Source organism: Phascolarctos cinereus, unplaced genomic scaffold, assembly GCF_003287225.1.
Source record: "Phascolarctos cinereus isolate Bilbo 61053 unplaced genomic scaffold, phaCin_HiC Scaffold_5;HRSCAF=322, whole genome shotgun sequence".
Taxonomy (NCBI): Eukaryota; Metazoa; Chordata; class Mammalia; order Diprotodontia; family Phascolarctidae; genus Phascolarctos; species Phascolarctos cinereus.
Window position 1 is genome coordinate 132,766,591 of NW_027555958.1, and position 25,513 is coordinate 132,792,103.

A 25,513-nucleotide genomic window follows, 5' to 3' on the forward strand; every position below is an offset into this window, starting at 1 on the left:
AGGTGATCAGTTACACTTCATTAATCTCTATGGCCCTCCTTTTCAAGCTTTCATCCTACCTTTCTTCTCCCTTTCTCAGCCAAACTCCTTGAAAACAGTTGTCTACAGCCACTGCCTCCTGTTCACTGCACTTCATTTATTCAGACTTTTGTAATCTTGCTTCCAATTCTACCACTGAAGCTTTTCTCTCCAAAGTCACCAATAATCATTTACTTTCAAATTTAATAGGGTTTTTACAATCCTCATCCTTTTTTTTAAATAAAATTTTTACTGTTATCTTTTGTTTTTACAACATAAAAATTTTTCTCACCATTTTTCCTCCTGCTCCCTCCCAAAGGGCAAATCTATGGCACAAAGAATTTTTTTAAGAAAAAGAGAAAAGGGAATGACAGAACAATCTATATAAAAGGTCTAAAAACAAATGCAGTGTTCTACAATCCATGAACCTCCTATCTTTGCAAAGGAGTGGAATTGGGGGTGGGGTGGGATGCTCTCCTATCTTCTTTGGAGCCATGCTTTTTCCTTGTTATTTTGCAACATTTGCTTTTGATTGTTTGGTGGTGGTTGTCCCCCTCCTCCATTTATACTGTGTTTATCATTTTCTTGGCTCTGCCTACCTTACTCCACAGTATCCCAAGTTTGTAACCTCGGTGGTATCTCCAGCTCTTAATTCTACATCACTACACACACTCACTGTCAAATCTTAGCATTTCTACATTCACAACATATCACACATAGGCCCTTCTCTACTTACACAGAGCTACCACCTTAGTTCAGGCCCTCATCATCTTTTGCCTAGGTTATTTTAATAGCTTCCTCATTGGCTTCCCTGACTGTAGTCTCTCAGCACTCCAGTCCAGTCTACATTCTGCTCCCAAAGTACCATTAGATTCCTCTACTCAAACAAACCCAGTGAATTCCTATTGCCCCCAGGATAAAACAAATTTCTCTATTTAACTATTAAATACCTTCACATTATGGTCCCAACCTATCTTTCCAACCTCAGTGGACATTGTTCTACCTCTAGCAATCAGTAATCCAGCCAAATTTGTCTTATCTCTGTTCCTCATGCCTTTCTTTTTGTAGACAATGCCACATGACAAGAATGTCATCTCTCCTTCTACCTTTCTCTTTAAGACAGAGCTAAACAACATCTGCATGAAGCCTTTCCTGATCTGGTTTGTCTTTCTTCCCAAATTACCTTGTATTTAACTTTTTTATGTATCCACTTTTTACATATACTGTATGTATCTATGTATATAATTTTTGTCATCCTTCCCCCCCATTAGAATGTAAGCTCCTTGAGAGTAGGAATTGCTTTTTTTTCTGCTTGTATTTGTATTCCCAGAGCACAATGCTTGACATAAAATAAGCACTCATAAATGATCTACTTGACTGGACTTGAGACAAGTCTAAAATCTGTAGAAGGTGCCAATCTACATACGTAGGAATTTTCTAATCCAGGAGTTCTCACTATTCTTAACTTCCAACCCACTATTCCTGGTTCTGAACATTTAGTGTCAAGAAAAACAAGTCTAATCACTCTTCTAAATTACAGCCCTTCAGATACTTAAAAGATGACTATCATGTTACCCTAAGTCTGTTAGTGTTTTAACTCACACAATATTCTCCTGGATCCAAATAATGAAGGTAAGTGGTATATCCTGGACCCAAATAATGAAGGTAAGTGGTGTAGACTTGTAGTGGGTATTTCAGCTACCCTGTCAGAATGATAAAAACTTAAGAGAGATCAACAAATTACGTAATGCAGACAGCTGCCTAACTCTTATAATGAGTAGGATAATCCCTGACAAAGTTTAAATCAGGGGTGGAGAACTTGCAACTCCCAGGCCACATGTAGCCTTCTAGGTCCTCAGGGCGGCCTTTTGAATGAATCCAAGTTTCACAGAACAAATCTTTTTTTAAGGAGATTTGTTCTGAAAAGTTTGAATTCAGTCAAAGGGCTGCTCTTGAGGAACTAGAGGGTCCTAGTTTAAATCCTGGTTTAAAACCCACCCCTGGTTTAAATCATCCCAGCAGGAATAAATATCTGATACTGGTATCCTAGTGCTTAATGTCACAACAAATTGACATTTCAAACCCAAAAGCTAATTTGGTTTAGTTCAAGTTCCAAAGTTGTGAATTCAAAGTGAGAAGGATTCAACATGAAGAGATTGTACCTTTCTCCAAGCATGGCCAAACAGGTGGCCTAAGAGAAGCAATACTGGGATCTGGACCAGATATTCCCATTTTTAGGGAATACTGGCAGCCTAAAAATGAAATGCACAAGTGTTGTCACCACTAACTTGATGTTAAATTACAAAGTTGTTGTTGTTCAATCATGTCCAGCAACTCTTCAGACGCCATTTGGGATTTTCTTGGCAAAGATACTGGAGTAGTTTGCTATTACCTTCTCTAGATCATTTTGCAGATGAGGAAACTGAGGCAAACAGGGTTAAGTGACTTGCTCAAGGTCACAGAGCTGGTAAGTATCTAAGGCCAGATTTGAACTCAGGAAGACGAGTTTCCCTGACATTAGGCCTGGCACTCTATTCACTACACCAGGGCCTGTTAAACTTCTTCCACTAGTGATTTGTGATTTGGCAGCATTCCTTAGCATAGTGTGGCCTGAGGCCATGTGCAATGCAAAGTGCATGTGTTTTGTGTTCAGAACCACAGCTGAAATGAGGTTGGAGGATACAACATGGGTAAACACTGCCAGAAACACCTCGGATTCATTATGTGTTTAATTTTTAATTAATTTTTGTTCACTAAGCATTAAGAAACCTTTTACCTGTTGCCAAATTTTTCGAATTTGTGTGTCGTGACCCACAGTTTAAGAAGTGCTGCACTATACCATCTAGCTGCCCTTAAACCTAAGTACAACCAGGCAAATCACCACCATTAGCAGCTTATGATCCCGCTTTGTACCCCAGTGAGGGACAAGTGTGTGACAAGATCATAACTGCTAAAGCTAAGATTTCCTTTGAAAGAAACCATGTCTTGGGTCACTGGCCAATGTACAGTTTTAAAGAGTTTCTTTTCCATACCAAACTCTTTTAGAAGTGCAATATCACTATTTGACAAAAACTGCTGAGAAAATTGGAAAGCAGTTTGGCAGAAACTATGTAACAAGGTCAAATGGATACATAATTTAGACATAAAAAGTGGCATCATAAACAAATTATGAATTGGAGAACATGGAAAATTTTACCTGTCAGATCTATGGATAAGGGAAAAATTTATGACCAAACAAGAAATGGTGAGGATCATGGGATGTAAAATGGATAATTTTGATTACATTAAATTTAAAAGTTTTTGCACAAACAAAACCAGTGCAGCCAAGATTAGAAGGAAAGCACAGGAAACTGGGAAAAAATGTTTACAGCAAGTTTCTCTAATGAAGGCTTCATTTCTTAAATATACAGATAACTGAGTCAAATTTATAAGAATATGAGTCATTCCCCAGTTGATAAATGGTCAAAAAATATTAACAGGCAGTTTTCAGAAGAAGAAATCAAAGCTACCTACAGTCATATGAAAAAGTGCTTTAAATCACTATTGATTAAAGAAATGCAAACTAGAGCATTCTGAAGTACCACCTCACGCTTATCAGATTGGCTACTATGACAGAAAAGGAAAATGACAAACATAGGAGGGGATTTGGAAAAACAGGAACACTAATACACTGCTTGTGAACTGATCCAACCATTCTGGAAAGCAATTTGGAACTATGCCCAGGGGGCTATAAAATTGTGTATGTATATCCTTTGACTCAGCAGTACTATTACTAAGTCTATATTCTACAGAGATCAAAGAAAAAGGAAAGGGACCTACATGCTCAAAAATATTTATAACAGCTGTTTTTGCAGTGGCACAGAATTGGAACTTGAGGGAATGCCCATCAACTGGGATATGGCTGAACAAGTTGTAGTATATGAATGTAAAGGAATATTATCATGCTATAAAAAATGATAAGCAGGAAGATTTCAGAAAAACCTGGAAAGACTTATGAATCAATGCAAAATGAAGTGAGCAGACCCAGGAGAACACTGTACACATTAACAGCAATACTGTTTGATGATCAATTGTGAATGACTTAGCTACTATTCTGATTAACACATTGCTCAAAGACAATTCTGAAGGATTTACAATGAAATTGCTATTCACCTCCAGAGAAAGAACTGTTGGAGTCTGAATGCAGATTGAAACATACTATTTTTCTTGCCTTTTCTTGCAACATGGCTGATATGGAAAAATGCTGTGCATGATTCTACATTTATAACTGATATCACGTTTCTTGCCTTCACCATAGGTGGGAGAGGGATGGGAAGGAGAGAATTTGTGACTCCAACTTTTTAAAAAATGAATGTTAAAAGTAAATAAATTTGAAACAAACAAAAAAGCAATATAAAGTAGTACTACCACATGGAATATCCTGTATAGCTTATCAAACATAAAGCATATATTCAGAAGTAAAAAGCAACATTATCCTTGACTTTTAGTATATAAAGGGATATTATAAACAAGTTTAAATGGGAGTTTACCAACTCTTAAATAATAAAGTGAAAACTGCAATATTTATTACTTAATTATACTGTTTCATGGTGCTTGGTAAAATATCCTCAAGCATATTTTTTTAACATAAGACTTTTCAAAATCCCCACACTTATTCCTCAAAAGAAAAGATAAATGTTGATCTCATCTCATTACTGCTGGGATTTATGATTTTCCTTAAGTGCAGCAAAAAGCTGAAACACTTTAACTCCAGGAGGCTGAAAATTAAAGACATAAAACAAGTTCCCTTATTAGAACATCATTGTCTATTCATTTACTAAATTTACTACAAACTCCTCATCATAGTCCACTCTATCTTAAAGGTGGCCTAGAAAGCTATTTCCCATGCAATTTTTTAAATGAATGACACTGTATTTTAAAAAAGAAATAAATTTGATGTTGTATCTTGTAAAGGAGTTCCATTACGCCTCTAGCACTGAGACATACTTTTTACTCATATGATAATATACAAAAGAGGAGAAATATTGAGAGGGTTGTCAATAAAACTGTTACACTAACAAATGGTTTGGAAAAATTACATTGCTAGTTCTAACTGTCAAGGGTATGGAGTCTTCCAACAATCCTGCCAAAGATCAATGCTGAAATTGACTTAAAACTTTGGAATAAACAATGAGTTGGATTTCCTTGGTTTATTGACAATTTTGGGGAAATCTATCAAGTAAGTGGTTGACTCATATGAAAATGTCCTATTTGTGGCTTCATAGCTAGATACTCAATTGCTAATTTGAACTTCTAAAGAAAGTCCTGGTAATCATTGAATGACAGACCAGATATTAACATTATCTAAGTCCTTATTGCTTAAAGCTGGAATTATTTTCATAGATCCTCAAATGGTCTCTCCACATAGTCTATCCCTCCCACAGTCAGATTAATCTTCATTTTATGTCACTGTGATATTCTCTAAATTAAAAAAAAAAAGTCAATGGCTTTCTATTGCCAATAAGATCCAGATCAGATTCCAGGCATCACAACCTACATTTCTAACTTTATCTCTTGGTGGAAAAGACAATGGTCTTGGAGTCAAAATACCTGGTATCATGGTTTGGCCCTAACATTTACTAGTCTTGTGATTTCAGGCAAGTCAGTGAACTCTCTGAACCTCAGTTTCCAAACCTGCTGGGAGGTTTGTAAAGAGGTACATAAATGTTAACTGAAATGATACTATTAATATTCTTAAATATAAACTCTTTAGCACCCACTTTCCCCTAAACATACAGGGGTGGGTAACCTGCAGTCTCAAAGCCACATGTGGTCCTCTAGGTCCTCAAATGTGGCCCTTTGACTGAATCCAAACTTCACCAAACAAATTCCCTTTAATAAAAGTATTCGTTTTGTAAAATTTGGACTCAGTCAAAAGGCTGCAACCAAGGACCTACAAGGCCAAATATGGCCTTGAGGTTTCCCACCCCTGCAGGGCCTAACATTTGCATGTGTCTATACCAATACTGTCCTTCAGTGATTTCCTCTTCAGTTTATCTATACAAATCCTACATGACTGACAAAACTTCTCTCCACTCCCACATCTATGAAAAAATACAGTTTAGCGTGAATACCACTAACATCCATCTCTTGTCCAGGATCACAAAGCCAGTATGTGTCAGAAGTGGTACCTGAACTCAAGTCTTCCTCATTTTGAAACCAGGTCTCTATCCACTATGATATTATGCCTCTCAAACAGGTATAAAGAGATACAAAGGAAATATTTCAGATGTTGAGGCAATTGTTCAATCCTTCTACACATGTATTTTTCAAAATATATATAACATGAGTCAGGAACATAAACAGTACTTACCCCTCCCTCACCCCAAGCCTTCCTTAGATGATATTATTAAATGAAACACTGAGGTATTGTATAGGCATTGATCATTTTGTGATTCGACAGTCCAGGTGAATAAAGGAATAATTTGTACTTTTCACTAATACTCTAAACAACTTTGTTTTTGAAGTTCTAGCAAGCTTTTCCCCTTACCAGAACTCTTATCATCTCTTATTCATAGGCCTCTCTTTGACATCATAAGTTGACATGAGGATAAAACGTTATGAGAATAGCTAGGGTTTCATTTCTGGATCATTTAGGAGCTGAAAATCTCAAGAGGAAAAAAAAATCCATTTCTCCTAAAATCCTTAGGCTGATTCTGAAGGCCAAATATGATCATCTAGTTTGGATGATACAAACACTTAAATGTACATTTCAATTACTTGACATTCTATTAAAACATCTGTGATAGGCCAACATAAAGTTTTACATGTATTCTACAGGATTAAAATGAACAACTCTCAAAATTTATAATTACACATTTGACTCTCCTTTTTTACTTTTTTTCAATTATAGTAAGAAAATTCTTTCCTGTAGGCAAATAAAATTAGAGTCTAGGATAAATGTCTTCCAACTGAGAATATACTCTTCAAGAACAGATTACCTAATTTCAGAGGACTACTGAAGATATGGGCAGCTAGGCTGCACAGTAGATATGGCACTGGGTCTGAAGTCTGAAAGACTCAAATTCCTGAGCTCAAGTCTGGCCTCAGATACTTATTAGCTGTGTGACTTAAACCTACTACAAATCACTTAATCCTGAATGCCTCAGTTCCTCATATGTAAAATAAGTTGAAAAAGGAAATGATAAACCACTCCAGTATCTTTGCCATAAAACCCCAAATGGGGTCATGAAGAGTTAGACATGACTGATACAACTAAACAAAAAAGTGGTTGTTGTTGTTGTGTTTGTCCTTTGTTTGTGAAGAGGACCATGACATCAGGGAGATGATGCGACTTGCAAGGTCACCAGCCTCACTTTCTCCTCCAGAGACATCTGGGTCCAGTGGCCAGATATTCATCAGGATGACTAGAAATGGCCCAGGGTGCAATGGGAGACCCTGGCCCTTTTAAGCTAAGGTCTTTTCAGGTTCTCACTTTGAGTGAGGTAATGTCCATTCAGTGAACAGGCCTCTGTAAGAAGTGAGTTTAGGATGGGGAGCTAGGTGGCGCAGTGGATAGAGCTCAGGACTTGGAGTCAGGAGGACCTGCGTTCAAATGCAGCCTCAGACACTTGACACTTACTGGCCGTGTGACCCTGAGCAAGTCACTTAACCCCGATTGCCTCACCAAAAAAAAAAGTATCTAAGGATGGTCCCTTTAATCCAAAAAAAAAAAAATCAAACTGGGAGGGGAAGACCTTCAAAGTTGCATGCCAAAAGAGAAACAGTTACTGCCTACAATTCACTCAGCTCAAAAAATTACCACTAAGTGGTGCTTCCCTATTGTGTTCAATCTATGAGCTCCAGAGTGAATTGGGTTTAAGACTTGGTCTTTTGATAGCTGAGTTACCCAACTGGAACTGGCCAGCTCGGACTACTCACAGGTTGTTTGTCCTTCCTTCTCCAAAAGGACCATGACATCATAGAGATGATGACATGACTCCCTCACTCAAATCAAAGTCGATTAAACAGCAAACAAAACAATTGAAGACATGAAAAAAATAACATGGCAACCAACAATCAGTATATAGTAAAATGGTGTACTATGGAGATGGCATATTCCAATGAAATTATGTTATTTAAGGGCTAATTGAGGAATCCATCAAATCACTCAGTTCTGGAAACCCAGATGAAATCAGGGCCTTTCTTTTCCTTCTGAGTTGAATGGAATTTCTGGGGAGAATTTCTTACTCATCTGTGGTTTCCTCTAGACTTGCTCAGGTTATAAGCTAAGCTTCTAGCTGTTCTACAACAATATCTAGGTATAGGAAAAGATGCTGGTGCCCACTTAACCTATAGCAATTGTGACATTTGTGCTGGGTACATTATTGCACTAGGCTTAAAACTGGAAGGGGGGAAATGTGAAGAAAATTTCTAGATATCACTGCAATGAATGGGGGCTACATGGTAGTCCTTGACTTTATAGGTCTGAAAAAAATCAATTTTATCATTTCACTAAAGGGTGATCAAGGTCTAGGGAAATGATTCTCATGAATCAAACTTTTTAGGAGGTTGATTAACCAATATGCCAATTTATTAATTTTTGCAGAAAAATATAATTGCTAGGCAGGCTAGAACTCTGATTTAGGATCACAGACTTAGAGCTGGAAGAGGTCTTAGAATCCAATGTCCAATCTTCTCATTTTACAAATGAGGAAACTAGGGCTGAGAGAGGTTAATTGGCTTGCTCAGGATCATACAGCTAGGAAGTGTCTGAGGAAGTATCTGAATTTGGAATCTTGATTCCAAGTCAAATATTGTAATCTATTGTGCCCCTTAGTGTAGTTAGCATATTGTACATGGCAACACAACTTAAGGTCAAAAAGCTGAATAGTACAATACAGCATCTAAGTAAGGATAACTTTACCAATAAGTATTGGTAACGGTGACAGCCTGATTGATACAACTTCCTCCAAAAGAGGGACACATCTGCCAAGAAGACTAGAATATGTACGTTACAGTTGAGTCTTGCCAAGATTATTCTGAAGACACAAACACATTTTTACTTTCCAATTCTGAACTTTTTTTTATGGACTTCATGCAGAATGCCATCTTCTTATTTTCATTTGCCAATAATGTTGCAATTTCCAAAATTTATAATTAGACTAATTGTCCTAATCTCACCTGCAACATTTTATAATGCAACATTTTTTAGGGTGATTTGCTTTCAGAACATGGGCAAATCCCATATATTGTGTGTTGATTCTTATAAATTTAAATTTCAGAGACAGCATTTCCTCACTTATCTTCAAATTCAAAATAAATAATATGTTAGGGCTGATAACCCCCATATACGGACTACAGGCATAATTCCAAAGAGACCACAAATCAATATAAGATGGGCATATGCTGGAGACAAAAGAACATCTCAATATCTGAAACATTAATAAATTAGATACTATGAGTAGATTCATTTAATACTATCTATGTTATGTGGAATAGGCCACTTTAGGATATTTCCAGTTGACTTACTACCTTTACATACACATACACAAATTTTAAAGTGTATTTCTTCCTGAAAAGTAAGAGGTGAGACAATAGGCAAAAAGAACTAATTTAACAAAATTTGGGCTTTGACAAATATACTAAAGCCTATAATTGTACATAAAAAGAAAACGTATACATCTTTGAGAACATCTGCAATATGAAGTATACTGCAACCTTTTCACTACACATGGATATAAATGCTTTGTCCAATATTATATTCATTTATGCTTAACATAGTCAATAAAAGGAACATTTCTATTTGTCCTTGAATACTTTTTCGAAATTAACTTAAGAAGCTTTTAAAGACAATTGCTACTGGAAGGAAGAGTGAAAAACAGGTTACAGGAAATATTAGGTTTTGAGGTAAAGGCAAAAGTTTTTGAAAAAGAAAACCAATGATGAATCTAAAAAATTCCTTACGTATGGCAATGAAGCAGGTGTGTTCCTTCCAGCAGAAGGTCTGGACTTTACTCTTGCAATACCAACTGTTAACATTCCAAAAGCCTCCTGAGAGTTCAGCTTTTATTCCTTAAGTGATGTCACATGACTATCTCCAACTTACCAATGGACTCCTCCATTTTCTTAACAAGCTATAGAACCATGGAACAAAATGCTATCTCAGTTTTCAGTCCACAAAGTACTACAAATCCTTCCCTCAAGTCTCTTTTTAATACTTCCACTTTATTCTAGCTCAGATATCCAATGAAAACCCCCCAAATAGATATACTGATGTGTACATATAACAAATAAATGCATATAGGTTTTAACAATCTACCACACAAAAAACAAACAAACCAAAACCAGAATAAAACAAAAGTATAAAAACAAACAAACCAAAGGAGGGGGTGGCTGGAAATGATAATAAACAATCATTTAAAAAAACCCTAGACAACAACAACAACAAACCTTTTGCCATCTTTCCTTAAGAAACTTTCTTGGGAAAGAACTCATGCATAATATTAGCCAGAGGGGGGAAAATATACACCTCAGTGGTCATGGCACCAACCAAAAACTTCTTTTCTCTAGATCTTAAGTATCTCTAAATCCTTCTGGGCAGGCTGTACAGCAAACTAAATTAACTATCTATGTCACTCCCTAACAAAACAGAAAAATTAAATCAACACATTTACAAAAAAGATACAAAAGGCTCTTTTTTCCCTAAAAGCTAATTCTACACCTTTAATGCTCCTCCTGAGATTTTGCCTTGGGCAAGGAGGAAAACAGGCTCGCCTAATGGAGAAGATGATTACATAGGAATAAAAGGTTTAGAAGCCAACAAAACAGAAAAGAAGAGATTCAATATTGAAAAGAAAATGACCTATCCCCTTACCCTCAATGACTTAAAAACAGAATTTTCTCTGTACTAACCTCTCGTGTCCTGGGCTGATCAAACTACAAATGATGACACTGGGCCAAGTTCTCATCTCCTGTAAATATCTTAGGAGAATGACTAAGGATTAAAGCTATGCAGATTGTTACCTTTCTGCATTCCATGACCAGGCTGAACACAACACAATGCTAGATTCTTTGCCTGTGTCATTCCTTAGGTGTTCACTAGTCATTATGACGTACTGGGACATCCTGTGGAGCAACTTTCATGGACCAAAACTAAAAGCATCACTAGCCACACCATGGATCTTACGATGAAGAAAATGAGTTTGTTTCCAAAATACATTTCCAGAAAACAGCACTGATGAGAAAATACTCCATGAAAACAAGGGGAAAAGTAAAGGGGCAGTACTCTATTATCATGGTCATAGGAGTAGCTTATCTCTTTAAAGGGAGCTTCTGAAGGTTTGAAGAGCAGTTGAAGAGCGCTGAACAATAGTTAAAAAAGCATTATGCCATTTACTTTCAGCAAACAGGTTCTATTTAAAAACAGCTCACAGCTGTTCCACTGATCTCCAATATTCTGAGGCTTGAAATTATTGCTGCTGAAAATTACAAGGAGAAAAACCCTATATTTTCTCTGTAAAATTGAGGAGGGGAGGGAATTTTGGCTCAGCATAAGAAAAGATTTCCTAACAATTAGAGCCATCTCAAAGCAGCATCGCCTGCCCTACCCTACACGTTTTCATGTAAAAGATATGTTACAGAGTAGTCTTGATCGGGGGCAAGCAGGTGGCACAGTACACAGAGTGCTGGGCCTAGAGTCAGGAAAATTCATTTTCCTGAGTTCAAATCTGGCTTCAGACACTTACTAGCTTGTGATCCTGGGTAAATCATTTAACCCTGTTTGCTTCAGAGTTCCTCATCTGTTACAAAACAAACAAACAAAAAAAACAAGCTGAAGAAGGAAATGGCAAATCACTCCAGTAACTTTGCTAAGAAAATTTGGAATGGTTTTACTACAAGTCAGCCATGACTGAACAACAAAAAGAAACATGTAAATAAAAAGCAATTATTGACTCTCATAAAATTTGTTCATAAAATATAATTAAGTAAAGCGAAAATACATAAAAATGGTAGAAGCCCAAATTTTTATGCCTTAGAGATGGACTGAAAAGTCATTTAGTTCATTTCTTTTCCTACGGGTAGAATTAGAGCAAATCATACATGTAGTGGTCTACTTATTCTTAAAAATATTTAGAAAATGAGATATTAAGGCTTTTTTTGGCAAAGTATTTTGGTGCTCCCCATCCCTTACAGTCAACACATTCCTGCTAACATTTAATTCCAATTTTTCTCATAAACTTTCAAATCTTGCCCTTATTGTTCTGTCCTCAGGGACAATATCAGCTGGTTAAAAACAACTTTAATTCTTTTTTGTTCTCCACTTAAGCTGGTATATAGCCCCACCCTCCATTTTAAAATCCTAATTCTTTGGCCTCAAATCCCTAGAGTAGTATGGAGGAATGGGAAATATCAACCTATAAGCAGATACTCAGAGATTTTCTTTTCAAAGGTACAGAGTCCCTACTCTTATACTCTTGAAACTACTTGTATTGTATGGTTTAAAGACAAGAAACTCAGTAAGAATAAGCAACAATAATAGTTGACATTTCTGTAGTGCTTTAAGGTTTGTGAAATGTTTTCACATGAATCAACTGATTTGAGGCTCACAGCAGGCCTCTGACAGAGATACAACCAGTATTATCCCCATTTGAAAGTAAGGAAGCTGAAATTAAGAGAGTTTAAGTCACCTGAATGGCCACACAGCTAGCATATACAACAAGGCAGAGACAGTCTCTGTTCTTAACAGTTACTTTCTAGTTTGCCCAGGGAGTCCTGACATGGGTGAAGCTTCTGTTCATTGAAAAATGCTCTAATTAATAAGATTTCAGGGGTGTCTTGCCTCCTGAATACTGGATTGTCAGGCGAGTGGCAGTAGACATGTAGCACAGTTTCCTGAAGCAAACAGCTGGGTGGCAGAGAGGCAAATGAGATTTAGTGGAGGTAGCATCTGAACTCAGGGCTTTCAGTCTAGTATTTGATTCCTTATGCCATGTAATCTCTCCATGAGAGATTCCACTAGATAATCCTACCAGCTATTGTACAAGGTCTGAGTTTCTGAATTTAGGTGTGAGCTCTGGGTAGACTGACATTTGTCTTTCCAGAAAATAACATCAAATAAGGGTCACTGTTACTATACTTATCTTCCAAAGATAATCAGTTTGATGCTTTAAGTTGGTTTGTCTTTAATAAATCCTTGCAACAGCAGCAATTCAATTATGCCAATTCATAATTGCAGGGTTTATGATTATTCCACACTGCTGATATCAAAATAAAGAACTCAATGACTTTGACATGGGATACAAAATCAGTTCAAATATGTGGAGAATCACTGAATGTGTTTGTTTTAAACTGATGCATAAGAATATGTTATTTTTATTAAAATACTTCCATTAAAGTCTTGCTTATTATGATGTGAAGGTAACTGCTAGCTCGTCAAAGAACCAACCTCATTAAGTGCAAAGGGTCTCAACACTATGATGGGTTTTTCAGCCCCCACAATCCTCAAAGACCACCTCCTAAGAGTGACTGTGATTGTCACTGGTGGGGGGAGTAGCCGCAACAATGAAGTCCCGTGTGTGTGTGTGTGTGTGTGTGTGTGGTGTGTGTGTGTGTGTGTGTGTACACAGGAGAATCTCAGAATCTTTCTAAAAAGATTCATAATTTAGTATTCGTTTTTAAAGGAATGACAAGGTATATAAGTGCTTATCAGGTTTGGGAGGAAGCTCATGAGCTGAGTCGTGACAAAATCCAACCCTCTTTACAGCAGCCACATTTCAGGTCCTGTTCCTGACATGACATCCAACTCCTGCAACAGTCTCGTTAGCATCACTTATTACTCTACATAAATACTGACTGCAATGATGGTAAGTAACGTCAGTTGTGAGGGCCTGGAAGACAAACAGGCCATCAACAATTCAGGTTGCTTCACGATTCTGACAGGTACAAAGAATGGATGAATGACAAGATTCAATTCGAAGAAGATTCACAGTAGATTTACATAGACAAAAATGGAACAGTGTTTGCTCTCATAGAGCTTATATTCTACACAAAGAAAACAACCTGTATACAGATAGTAAGATGTACATACAAGATAATTTGGAAGTGAGGAGGAGAAGCATTAATAAATCAGAGATTCAAGAAAGGACTCTTGTGGGGGATACTATTAGAGCTGGGAACAGTAAGCAGACTGGCTTGGTAGGAACACAGAGCTTTTGATGGGGACTAATATGTAATTGGCCCAGAGAGACAGCTGACATATATACAAGATATAGATAAGTAATTGCTTTAGATTCAGCTAAAGTAAGCAGAAACAGAAATAAGCAGCTCCAGTTGTAGGCAAAATTATTAAAGAGAACACCTTCAAAGACTACTCATTCCTTTTTCTGTTCTCATCCGACCTGTAGCTGTATGCCTTCTCTCTCCTATTCCATCCCCAATACATACTTTAAATTCCTTTTGAAGGGGTCATCTGCTCCCACCCTTTCTGCAGGATTCCAGAAAGGCAGAAGAAAGTGGGTGCTATCCAGAAATTTCCAAGCCACAGGCCTGGATGCTCTCTCCTCTGTTAGCTTCAGAGGTCCCTAGTCATCTCCCACTTCCCTAGCAGCTTCTTCTGTCTCCTCCAACAGCTCTTCTCCTTCTCCCTGGTCTCAATGTTGTTGGTGCTTCCCCAAGGGCTTGTCCTCAGTTTCTCTTCTCTAATAGTCTCTCCCTTTTGCAATCTCATTCACGCACACAGCTACCACTATCACCTGTCTTCATAGCTCTGGAGCTACTTATCTCCATTTGCCTATAAGACATTGCTTGCCGGAAACCCCACTTCCATATGTCCCAAACTGAGCCTATCAAACTTCTCCCTATACCTCCTTTATGCTAAACTTTACCACTCCTAATGGTACCTCCATTCACCCAGTTCCCATGCTTGAAATTTTGGGGTTATGTTCCAACTGTCTCTCTCCCTCACCTTTTATAACCAAATAATTCGCAAGTTTTTAATTCTGTCATATTATCTCATGTTCATATCCTCTTTTTCTTTCCATTGACACCATTCTAGTATAGGATCTCATTACCTTCCACTTGTACTGCTGCAATAACCTCCTACTGCTTCATATCTATTTTAATTTGATTTTTAATTTATGAAATAAAGCATTTCCATAACATAGTAGAATAAAAAAAAGAGAAAAGTGCACATGAAACTGCAAATCTATTACATACCTCTTCACTTATCATTTCTTTACACCAAAATCTTCAGAGGCTCTCTAGTGCCCACCAAATAATGTTCAAACTTCTCTGCCTGATATTTAAAGCCCCCATAATTTGGAACTGCCTTACCTTTCCAGACTTAAATATTACTTTCCCTCTTTGTACTCCATGCTCTAGTTAAACTGCATTGATTATTCTGCCTCTTGAAACACACCCTGTGGTCTTCCAACTGATTATTCTTTATTCCTGGAATAAACTCTGCCAACCTCTGACCCCCACTTGGCTTGACGAATACCTGCTTAGCCTTTAAAACTTCTACCCAAAATCAATTTCCTCCAAGAAGCCTTTTCTGATTTCACTGGCCTTTCATCTCAGACCTCATATATAACTTTGTTCCCTGTAATGCATTTACAATATCATGTGTTACAGTATTCTGTGTTTGTGTCTTATCTCCCAACTAAACAGTAAACTCCATGGCATCAGGATCTGCATTTTATCTCAACTTTCTATGTCCTCCAGTGTCTAGAACAGTGTTCTGTATACAGTAGGAATGTAACATCTGTTGAATGAACAAATGAATAGATGATATTTAAGGCCACGCCCTAAGTCTAACTATGAAGGTCATCCTTCAGTTCTTTTCTAATTCCCCTCCCGCCTTTAAGAATCTAATATATTAATAAAATGGAAAGAGTAGTGGATTTGGAGCCAGAGGACTGGGTTCAAATCCCACCTCTGTCATTTACTACCTATGTGATGCTGTACAAGTCACTTAGGCACTCTGAGTCTTAGTCTCTCCATTTGTAGAATCAAGAAGTTGGACTAAATGACCTATAAATAGCTCCCTTCAAGTTCTAAATCTACGACCTTCTGAATAATGTAGCTATGTAATTATGTAAATAAGGCCTGATTACAGGGCAAAGCCAAAGAAGTCCTTAAGCAACGGGCACAGCTCTGGAATACTGGGACATCTCAGAGATAACATATGAAAACTTAAATCAGAATAGTTCTTGTCTTCCTTCTTTCAAGGCTCAGCTTGGGTCCTACCTTTCCTCTCCTTCTCTTCTCCTTTACAACTGTATTTACTTATCTGTTTCCATGTTTTATCTATCTAATAGAATATAAGCTCCAGGAGGGCAGGGTTCATTTTAGTCACTGTATCATCCCCACAGGCTCAGGGCTATAAAAGCCTTGCAAGGTGTCAGTTCTCTAAAACTATATATTGTTGTCATGTATGGATTTACATAAAGTTAGATGAATAAATAATCCTCTTGGACAGATAGTAGGAGAAAACTTATTTCTAAGGCCAAGTGGTAGCATATTTTAAAATTTAGAATATATTGAATTTTTGGATTTTTTTTCTCTCTTGTTCATTTTCTAAAATAAAACCTAATGTTTAGTGGAAGAAAATTTCAAGGATAAGTAAATTTTTAAATATTCTTGTAGCTAGTGCCATAGAAGACTAAAGTAATTTATAACAAATAAGTAAACATTTTTCTCCTAAAACCATTTAATCCACTTCCCCCCATATTTCCCAGCTCAGAATTAGACCTTTAGTAATATCATCAAGCAAAGCTGGATATTATTTTTATTCTTGTAACTAATTAGCTCTTAAACTCCCTTTTCTAAACCTTGGTTTCCTCACCTATAAAATGAAGAAGTGACCTATAAGGTCTTTTCCAACTTTAATAAAGCTATGACCAACCTGATTTCAATAGCCAGTGCTTCTTAAACTGTGGGGCTTGACCCCATGCGGGGTCATGAAAAATTTTGGCAACGTAAAAGGTTTCTGACCATGTAGCAACCAAAAATTAATTAAAAATCCAACGTGTAAGGAATCAAGGTGTTCCTGGCTGTGCTTGCCCATGTTGCATCAGCACTGAAGCCTTGGTTCTGAACACAAAGCATGCGAACTTGGCACTGTGCATGCCCTCAGGCCACGCAACACTTACAAATGGTGCCAAACTGCAAAAAGGGGTCAGGAGTGGATAAAGTTTAAGAAGCCTTGGTTTAGGCAACTCCTAGTAAGAAACCTCACTCTACCAATACAGCTCCACAAGTCTTCTCACAGAGGGTTAGTTACTAAGTACTGGCCCTGGGTCACACAGCCAGCGGCCACTAGCTAGACTTAAACTGAGTTAGGTGTTCCTGACTAAGAAGCTGCATCTCTTAAACACCGTTGCCTCTTGTGATTCTAATATAATGTATTACAATAGAAGCTAAGCCTCAATAAAGATGTAGAGTTTTAGAAACACTGGACATAGAACATTTAAGTTGGAGGCAATTTTTTTAAGAAAATTCTTAAAAATTATTTTAAGGGGACAACCAGAAAGAAAAGTTTTCACATAATAATTCACAAATAAATAGCTTGGAGCTTAAAGACTAAATTTGATAAATAACACTGATCTATGACAGCATTAGGTAACTGAAAGGTTTAATAATCACCCATTTTCCAAATGTAGTAACCTCTTTAGAAATGTATCTTCAAAGATACACATTGCTGACTCTGTTACAGTATGTAATAATGGCAGGCAGGCAGCCAAGTTAACATGTTAGAACATAAACTACTGTAGGAAATTCAGTTCATCATCAAACTAAGAAGGCTTCAGCTACTACATTAAAAACAATGGAGAGGGGCGGAGCCAAGATGGCGGAGTGAAGGCAGTGACTTGCTTGAGCTCTCCTCCAAACCCCTCCAAATACTCATAAAAAATGGCTCTAAACAAATTCTGAAGCAGCAGAACCCACAAAAAGAAAGAGTGAAACAAATTTCCAGCCCAAGACAACGTGGATGACTGATCAGAAAGGTGTGTCGCGCCGGGCTGGGAGCGCAGTGCAGCGCAGCGTGGGTGCACAGTCCACAGCGTGGGCTCGCAGGCTGCAGCAAACCTGGAGCAGGCCTCAGAGGACTGAATCTCGGGCAGCTGTGGAGGTTTCCAGATTCCTCAATCCACCAATGCCAAAGACAAATTAGAAGGTCAGTGGGAAAAGTCTGTTTCTGTCGGTGCCTGAGAAAGGAAGGCGGGGTTTCAGCTCCATTCCCTAAGAGCGTGGCCATGTAGGGGGGGCAGCTGCTTCCCGAGCTTCCAGCCCACAGACTGAGGGGGAATCCAGTGGCTGATCAGAGAGGGATTGCAGGGATCTCTTTGCCAGTGCTGAGGCAGGAATCTCTTCCTTTGCCCATGTTTGGATCTGGGCCACAGTTCTGGGTGGTGCTGGGGTGAGGAGGAGCGCTGGCTTGGTGGAGCTTGTAGTGATTGCGGAGAGAAGCCCCTCCTCACAGTTACAGGACAGAAAGGAGTACTTGTAGTCGCAGGCCAGGAAAGGAGTAAACACCTTGCCCCTTATCATACCACCTTGGAAGAACTGAAAATTTACAGGTCCCTACAAGTATCTCTGAAAACAGCTGTACAAACCCCGAAGCTTGGGACAGTACATTCTCCACATTGGAAGCAGATTCGTACCTTAACAAAGAGTTTAAAACTCAAGTAATTGGCCGGGATCATGAGCAAGCAGGGCAAAAAGAGTCAGACTATATTATCTTACTTTGGTGAAAAAGAAGACCAAAATATACAACCAGAAGAAGACAACAAAGTCAAAGCCCCTACATCCAAAGCCTCCAAGAAAAATATGAATTGGTCCCAGGCCATGGAAGAGCTCAAAAACGATTTTGAGAAGCAAGTTAGAGAAGTAGAGGAAAAACTGAGAGTGATGCTAAAGGAGACCCAAAAAAATACTGAAGAAAATAACACCTTAAAAAATAGCCTAACCCAAATGGCAAAAGAGGTCCAAAAAGCCAATGAGGAGAAAAATGCCCTAAAAAGAAAAATTGGCCAGATGGAAAAGGAAGTCCAAAAGCTTACTGAAGAAAATACTTCCTTAAAAATTAGAATAGAGCAATTGGAAGATAGTGACTTTATGAGAAATCAGACACAGTAGAACAAATCCAAAAGAATGAAAAATTAGAAAACAGTGTGAAATATCTCATTGGAAAAACAACTGACCTGGAAAATAGATCCAGGAGAGAGAATTTAAAAATTATTGGACTATCTGAAAGCCATGATCAAAAAAAGAGCCTAGACATCATCTTTCAAGAAATTATCAAGGAAAACTGCCCTGATATAGTAGAACCAGAGGGCAAAATAGAAATTGAAAGAATCCACAGATCTCCTCCTGAAAGAGATCCCCAAAGGAAAACTCCTAGGAATATTGTAGCCAAATTCCAGAGTTCCCAGGTCAAGGAGAAAATATTACAAGCTGCCAGAAGGAAACAGTTCAAGTACTGTGGAACACAATCAGGATAACACAAGATTTAGCAGCTTCTACATTAAAGGACCGTAGGGCATGGAATATAATATTCTGGAGGGCAAAGGAGATAGGATTACAACCAAGAATCACCTACCCAGCAAAACTGAGTATAATCCTTCAGGGGAAAAAATGGTCATTCAGTGAAATAGAGGACTTTCAAGCATTCCTGATGAAAAGACCAGAGCTGAATAGAAAATTTGACTTTCAAATACAGGACTCAAGTGGAACATGAAGAGGTAAACAGGAAAGAGAAATCATAAGAGACTTATTAAGATTGAACTGTTTACATTCCTGCATGGAAAGATGATATTTATAACTCATGAGACCTTTGTCAGTATCAGGGTAGTTGGAGGAAAAAAATTATATGTATGTATATGTAGATAGATAGATAGAGGGCACAGGGTGAGTTGAAGATTAAGGGGTCATATCTGGAGAATAAAATAAGGGATGAGAGATTATATTGGAGAAGAAGAAAGGGAGAGGTAGAATGGGGTAAATTATCTCACAAAAAAAAACAACAGAAAAGTCTCTTACAGTGGAAGGGGAAACAGGGGAAGGTGAGAGGGAATGAGTGAATCTTATTCTCATAGGATTTGGCTTAAGGAGGGAATAACATACACATTCAATTGGGTATGGAAATCTGTCTTACCCTACAGGAAAATAGGGGGGAAAGGGGACAAGAGAGCAGGGGGATGATAGAGAGGAGGGCAGATTGGGAAAGGGGTTAATCAGAAGTAAATACTTCTGAGGAGAGACAGGATCAAAAGAAAGAATAGAATAAATGGGGGCAGGATAGGATTAAGGGAAATAGAGTTAGTTTTTCACAACATGTCTACTATGGATGTGTTTTGCATAACTGCACATGTACAACTTATATTGAGTTGCTTGCCTTTTCAATGAGGGTGGGTGGGGAGGGAGGAAGAGAGAAAATTTGAAACCTAAAGTTTTAAAAACATATGTTTAAAAAAAATGTTTTCACATGCTACTGGGAAATAAATATAGGAAATGGGGTACAGAAGTCTATCCTGCCCTACAGGAAAATAGAAGGGGAAGGGGATAAGAGAAGGGGAGAGAGATAGAAGAGAGGACAGAGTAGGGGAAGGGATATTCAGAATGCATGACATCTTGGGGTGGGGGGGGGGAGATGGGGTGAAAATTTGGAACTCAAAAACTTGTGGAAGGGAATGTTGAAAACTAAAAATAAATAAATTTATATTTAAAAAAAAACAATGGAGACATATGAGGTCTAGCATAAAAAATTTTAAAAAATAGTACCACCAAAAGTGAGGGTGTGTGGGAGCCAGCTCCTCTGGGAACTATTCAATTTTCTAAGTAAGCATTTCTACCTCATAAATTGATGACCAATACAAATCAGGGCTTCATTTACTGTACTGTTGATTATCTAGACTTAAGAAAGTGATGGAGAAAATGTTAGTAATGCAGATTTACAGTCTTCCAAGGCACATGATAGAAAACTAGAAATTATCCCTGATTCCCACCACCTCTCAAACACCTCCACAACAGCAATTACGTGTCAAAGGTAAGGCAACTTCAGCTCTCTCCATGATCTAAGAGATCTGGAATCCAAAATAAGGTTTAAAACCAACAGCAATGAGGGCAGCTAAGTGGTACAGTGGATAGAGCACCAGCCCTGGAGTTAGGAGGTCCTGAGTTCAAATTCTGCCTCAGACACTTGATACTTACTAGCTGTGTGACCCTGGGCAAGTCACTTAATCCTATTGCCTAGCCAAAAACAAACCAACCAACAAACAAAAAACAACAATAATGAGCTGATATCTACCCTTAGCTCACCACAGCACCCAGTCCCCCACTGTTAACCATGATATTGGCTGTGAGGCTGGCTGCACCAGATAATACAAGGACTCACTCCCCGGGTTTGCTAAAAAACCCTGTTCCTCACCCCTTTCCTCCTTTCTAGTGCTACAGAGATCTGGGTTGCTAGTTGCAAAAATTTGCTGGGGGCTCAGTGACCAGTCCCACAGTAGCAACATTCTCTGGTGCAAAATATTTCTGCAGGAGAGTGAAGGGGTAAGGAATGGGGGAATAATGAGGCAGTTCAAGAAACAGTGGGGGTTAAGGGTGAGAGGTGGAGGGTGGTGTGGGACTGTGGGGTGTCAGCAGTAAGCCTGAGGAAAAGGACTCAGCAGTTCCAACCCTCCTCCCCTCTCCCGGACCAAATTCACTTTAGAGACCCAGGTTGAGACCCTGAATTATCCAGAGTGGAAGGAGGCTAAGCAGATTTGAGATCTAGCCCCTAGGGAAACCACTATCAGAGGGAAAAGAGTCAGAAAGTAAGCATAGGGGAAAATAAAGAAAAATAAACTGGAATTACCAAAGATTTCAGGGAAGAAGAAAATTCAAAGTCTTCAAACATAAGCAGATAGGTAAAACATTAACAGTAGAAGGAAATATAGCCTCCAGATCTAGCAGATGAGTTCAGGGATCTATGAATAAATACAGCAATATACAGGAAACTAACCCAACACTTGATGAGACAGAGGATGCTGTGGAATTTGAGGAGAACATTAAACCACAACACACTGTTTCTGAGTGGTTTAAAAGAGAAATGAGAATTATGAGAGCAGAATTTATGGCCTGCACAGCAAAAATAACTGGCAGAATAAAAAACCAAAACAAATTGTACCTGCAATGGCAAGTCTCACCAAAGAAATGAGAAAGAACAATTGATTGGGAATGCAAACACACAGAAATGAAAGACAATCTAGAAAGAAACAAAAATAATTATACTAAAAGAAAATGTATGCTCTATCCGAGCAAAACATACATATTTCAAAGACAGGATGCACAGAGACAACCTAAGGATCACATAAGAACATGACAGGACAAAAAACCTGAACACCATAATGTAAGAAATAATACAAAAGTATCTAGAACTTCTGAACATAGAAAATGAAATGTCAATTTAAAGAATTCAAAGACTGCCTCCAGAAAAAAACTCAAAATTGAAAATTCTAAGACACATAGTATTTAAATTTACACTTCATTTCAGAAACAAGTTCTAAAGGAATACAGGACAAAGACCTTCAAATAAAAGGAAACTTAAATAACGTAAGACTATCCTATGACTACCAGAAAACACAGGAGGGAATGGAATAATATGTTTCAAAGAGCAATGAACCTTGGGGCCTTATTTATTTTGTTAAATATTTTCCAATTACATTTTAATCTGGTTTGGGCTGCGCTCTGGAGTGTTGTGGGCTTCATGCAGCTCACAGGCAATGTGTTTGACATCTCTGCTCTAAATCATTAACAATAAGAGAAATGCAAATCAAAACAACGCTGACATTTCATCTTAAGGCCTTGAAAACTGGCAAAGATGGCAAAAAGAAGCAGTACTCAATGTGGAGGATTTCTGAAATGATCGGCATACTGATATACTGTTGACAGAGGTATGAGATAGTACAACCATTTTGGAAAGAAAATTCCAAATTATGCAAATAAAGTGAGTAAAATAGAGACTCTATTACTGAGCTTATCCTCCAAGGAAGACACTGATAAAAAGAAAGCTCCATACACCAAAACATTTATAACAAAACTTTTTCTATCACCGAAGAATTGGAACAAGATAAATCCCTCAATGAATGGTGAATAAAGAAATTATAATAACAGGAAGGTAATGCAATATTACTGTGTTATAAGAAATGATGTATGTCCCCAATTGATAAATGGTCAAAGGACATGAACAGGCAGTTTTCAGGTGAAAAAAATTAAAGCTTATCTATAGTCATACGAAAAAATGCTGTAAATCACTACTGATTAGAGAAATGCAAATTAAAATAACTCTGAGGTTCCACATCACACCTATCAGATTGGATAACATGAAAAAACAGGAAAATGATAAAAGCTGGAGGAGATGTGGGAAAATTGGAACTTTAATGCATTGTTGGTGAAGCTGTGAATTGATCCAAGCATTTTGGAGAGCAATTTGGAAGTATGCACAAAGTACTATAAAAATGTGCATACCCTCTGATCCAGCAATACCACTTCCAGGTCTGTATCTCAAAGAGTTCATAAAAATGGGAAAAGGATCCACATGTACAAACTGGTTTATAGCAGCTTTTTTGTAGTGGCCAAGAACCAGAAATTGAGGGGATGCCCACCAATTGGGGAATAGCTGAACAAGTTGCAGTATATGAATGTAATGGAATACTACTGTGCTATAAGAAATGATGAGCAAGCAGACTTCAGAAAAACCTGTAAAGACTTATATGAACTGATGCTGAGTGAAGTGAGAACCAGGAGAACATTATTACACAGGAACAGCCACACTGCATGATGACTAACTTTCATAGACTTGGCTCTTAGCAATGCAAGGATCTAAGACAACTCCAAAAGACTCATGATGGAAAGTGCTATCCACATCCAGAGAAAGAACTATGGAGTCTGAATGCAGATTGAAGCACACTATTTGCTTTCTTTGTTGTTGTTTTGTTTTGTTACTTCTTTCCTGTGGTTCTAATTCTTCTTTAGAACATGACTAATGTGAAAATTTTAAAAAAATTTAAAGAAATGATATATGTGACGACTATAGAAAAGCATAAAAAGATCTACATGAACTGATGCAGTGAAGTAAACAGATCTAAGAAAATCATACAAACAGTAACTACAACAATATAAATGGAAAGAACCACACAATGCAAAAATTAAACGTGAATGGAACAAAATTAAAAAGATCAAGCACGATTTGAATGAAGAATTGTAAGACACCTCTGACCCACCTTCATGTGGAGGCAGAAAGTCCACAGGTGTTATGCATTGCACACGTTTTTGGACTTTTAAAATATAACACAGATTACCACTAGGAGAACCAGTTGTTAAATATTAACCAGCATACTCCTAGGTGTGATGCAAAGGACACAGGACTAAGAAGGAGCTAGCAGCCCTAGAGGCTCATCCTAGCCTAGCTGTGAACTAAATGTGTGACCCTTGACAAGTCATTTCATTTTCCTGGGCCAGTTTCCTCCTACATAAAATGAAGGGGCTGGTATCTTTGGGGTCCTTCCAGCTGTGGCATGCTATGATTTTTATCAATCACCTCCAATAAAGGTAACAAATTTCTGTATAGCATGGTAAGGAAATAATTTATGTATTTTACTTGAGGCTATAGTGAGGCTTCTCCCCTGAGATTCACATTTAATTTGGAAAAAAAAAAACAACAAAAAACCAAACACTCTCTTTAAAAACAGGAGCTACACCATGCTTTCCGATATTCCTACCTTTCAAACAAATGCCAGTAAGTTCAGAGTCAGAATTTTCACATGATTCTGATTGATCAAAGAGTAAGTAAACAACTTAACCTCTTTGTGCCTCTGTTCCTCATCTGTAAAAGAGGAAGGTTGCACTAGATGACCTTTGAGGTGCTTTTTGGAGCTCTAAATCTAAAATCCTACCAAACTTGAATATTAAAAGCATATATTGGGTCTGTCTGGATGGTTGTTTTGTTTTATTTGTTTTTTGGCTGAGTTGGGAACAGTTCTGGCTGTTTTAGTAATCCCCCACCCTCCAGCTTCAGGTGAATCATCTTTTAATTTGTGATACATCCAGCTTGGGTATGTTCAAGAATTAGTTATCTGATCAAAATATATCCATAGACCTTCCCTTCAAACACTTAAACCAGACTATTCCATTTTCACAGAAAATGAAATTAGGTGAAGCAGTGGTCTCTCATTTTGGTGACCAGGGTATGAATGAACAATGTCCATTCCTTTCCCTTTCTAGTCCATTAAAAAGAAAAGCTGCTTAATGGAGTCTCTTCTGCTCTTCATGTGTGAGAGGATGCTAGCACACTACCTAGCCATACCCTGGGAACAGAGAAGAACCAACTTTCCCACATGGCCCTAGAACTTCCCTCCACCCCAGTTAGGGATCTGTTCAGTAAGAGGGAGGTTGCCCTGGCAACCACAAGCCTTCTGTGCTTCCATAGCATCTATCTCATTTCTACCAGAAAAGCAGCACAGCATTTTTA

At 37.9% G+C, this 25,513-nt stretch overlaps 1 protein-coding gene across 4 annotated transcripts in view; it reads right to left on the reverse strand.

Annotated features, from left to right (window-relative positions):
* The window catches only part of TPD52L1 (TPD52 like 1), a 157,049-nt gene that overhangs the window by 77,370 nt on the left and 54,166 nt on the right, over positions 1-25,513 (reverse strand). Inside the window, exon 1 of one of the 4 annotated variants that reach the window (XM_078155162.1) lies at positions 10,912-11,007. The exons of the other annotated variants lie outside the window; for them this stretch is intronic. The gene's annotated coding sequence lies outside the window, so the exon portion shown is untranslated. Of the gene's footprint in view, positions 1-10,911; positions 11,008-25,513 lie in introns of those variants that run through there. 4 annotated transcript variants of the gene reach the window in all.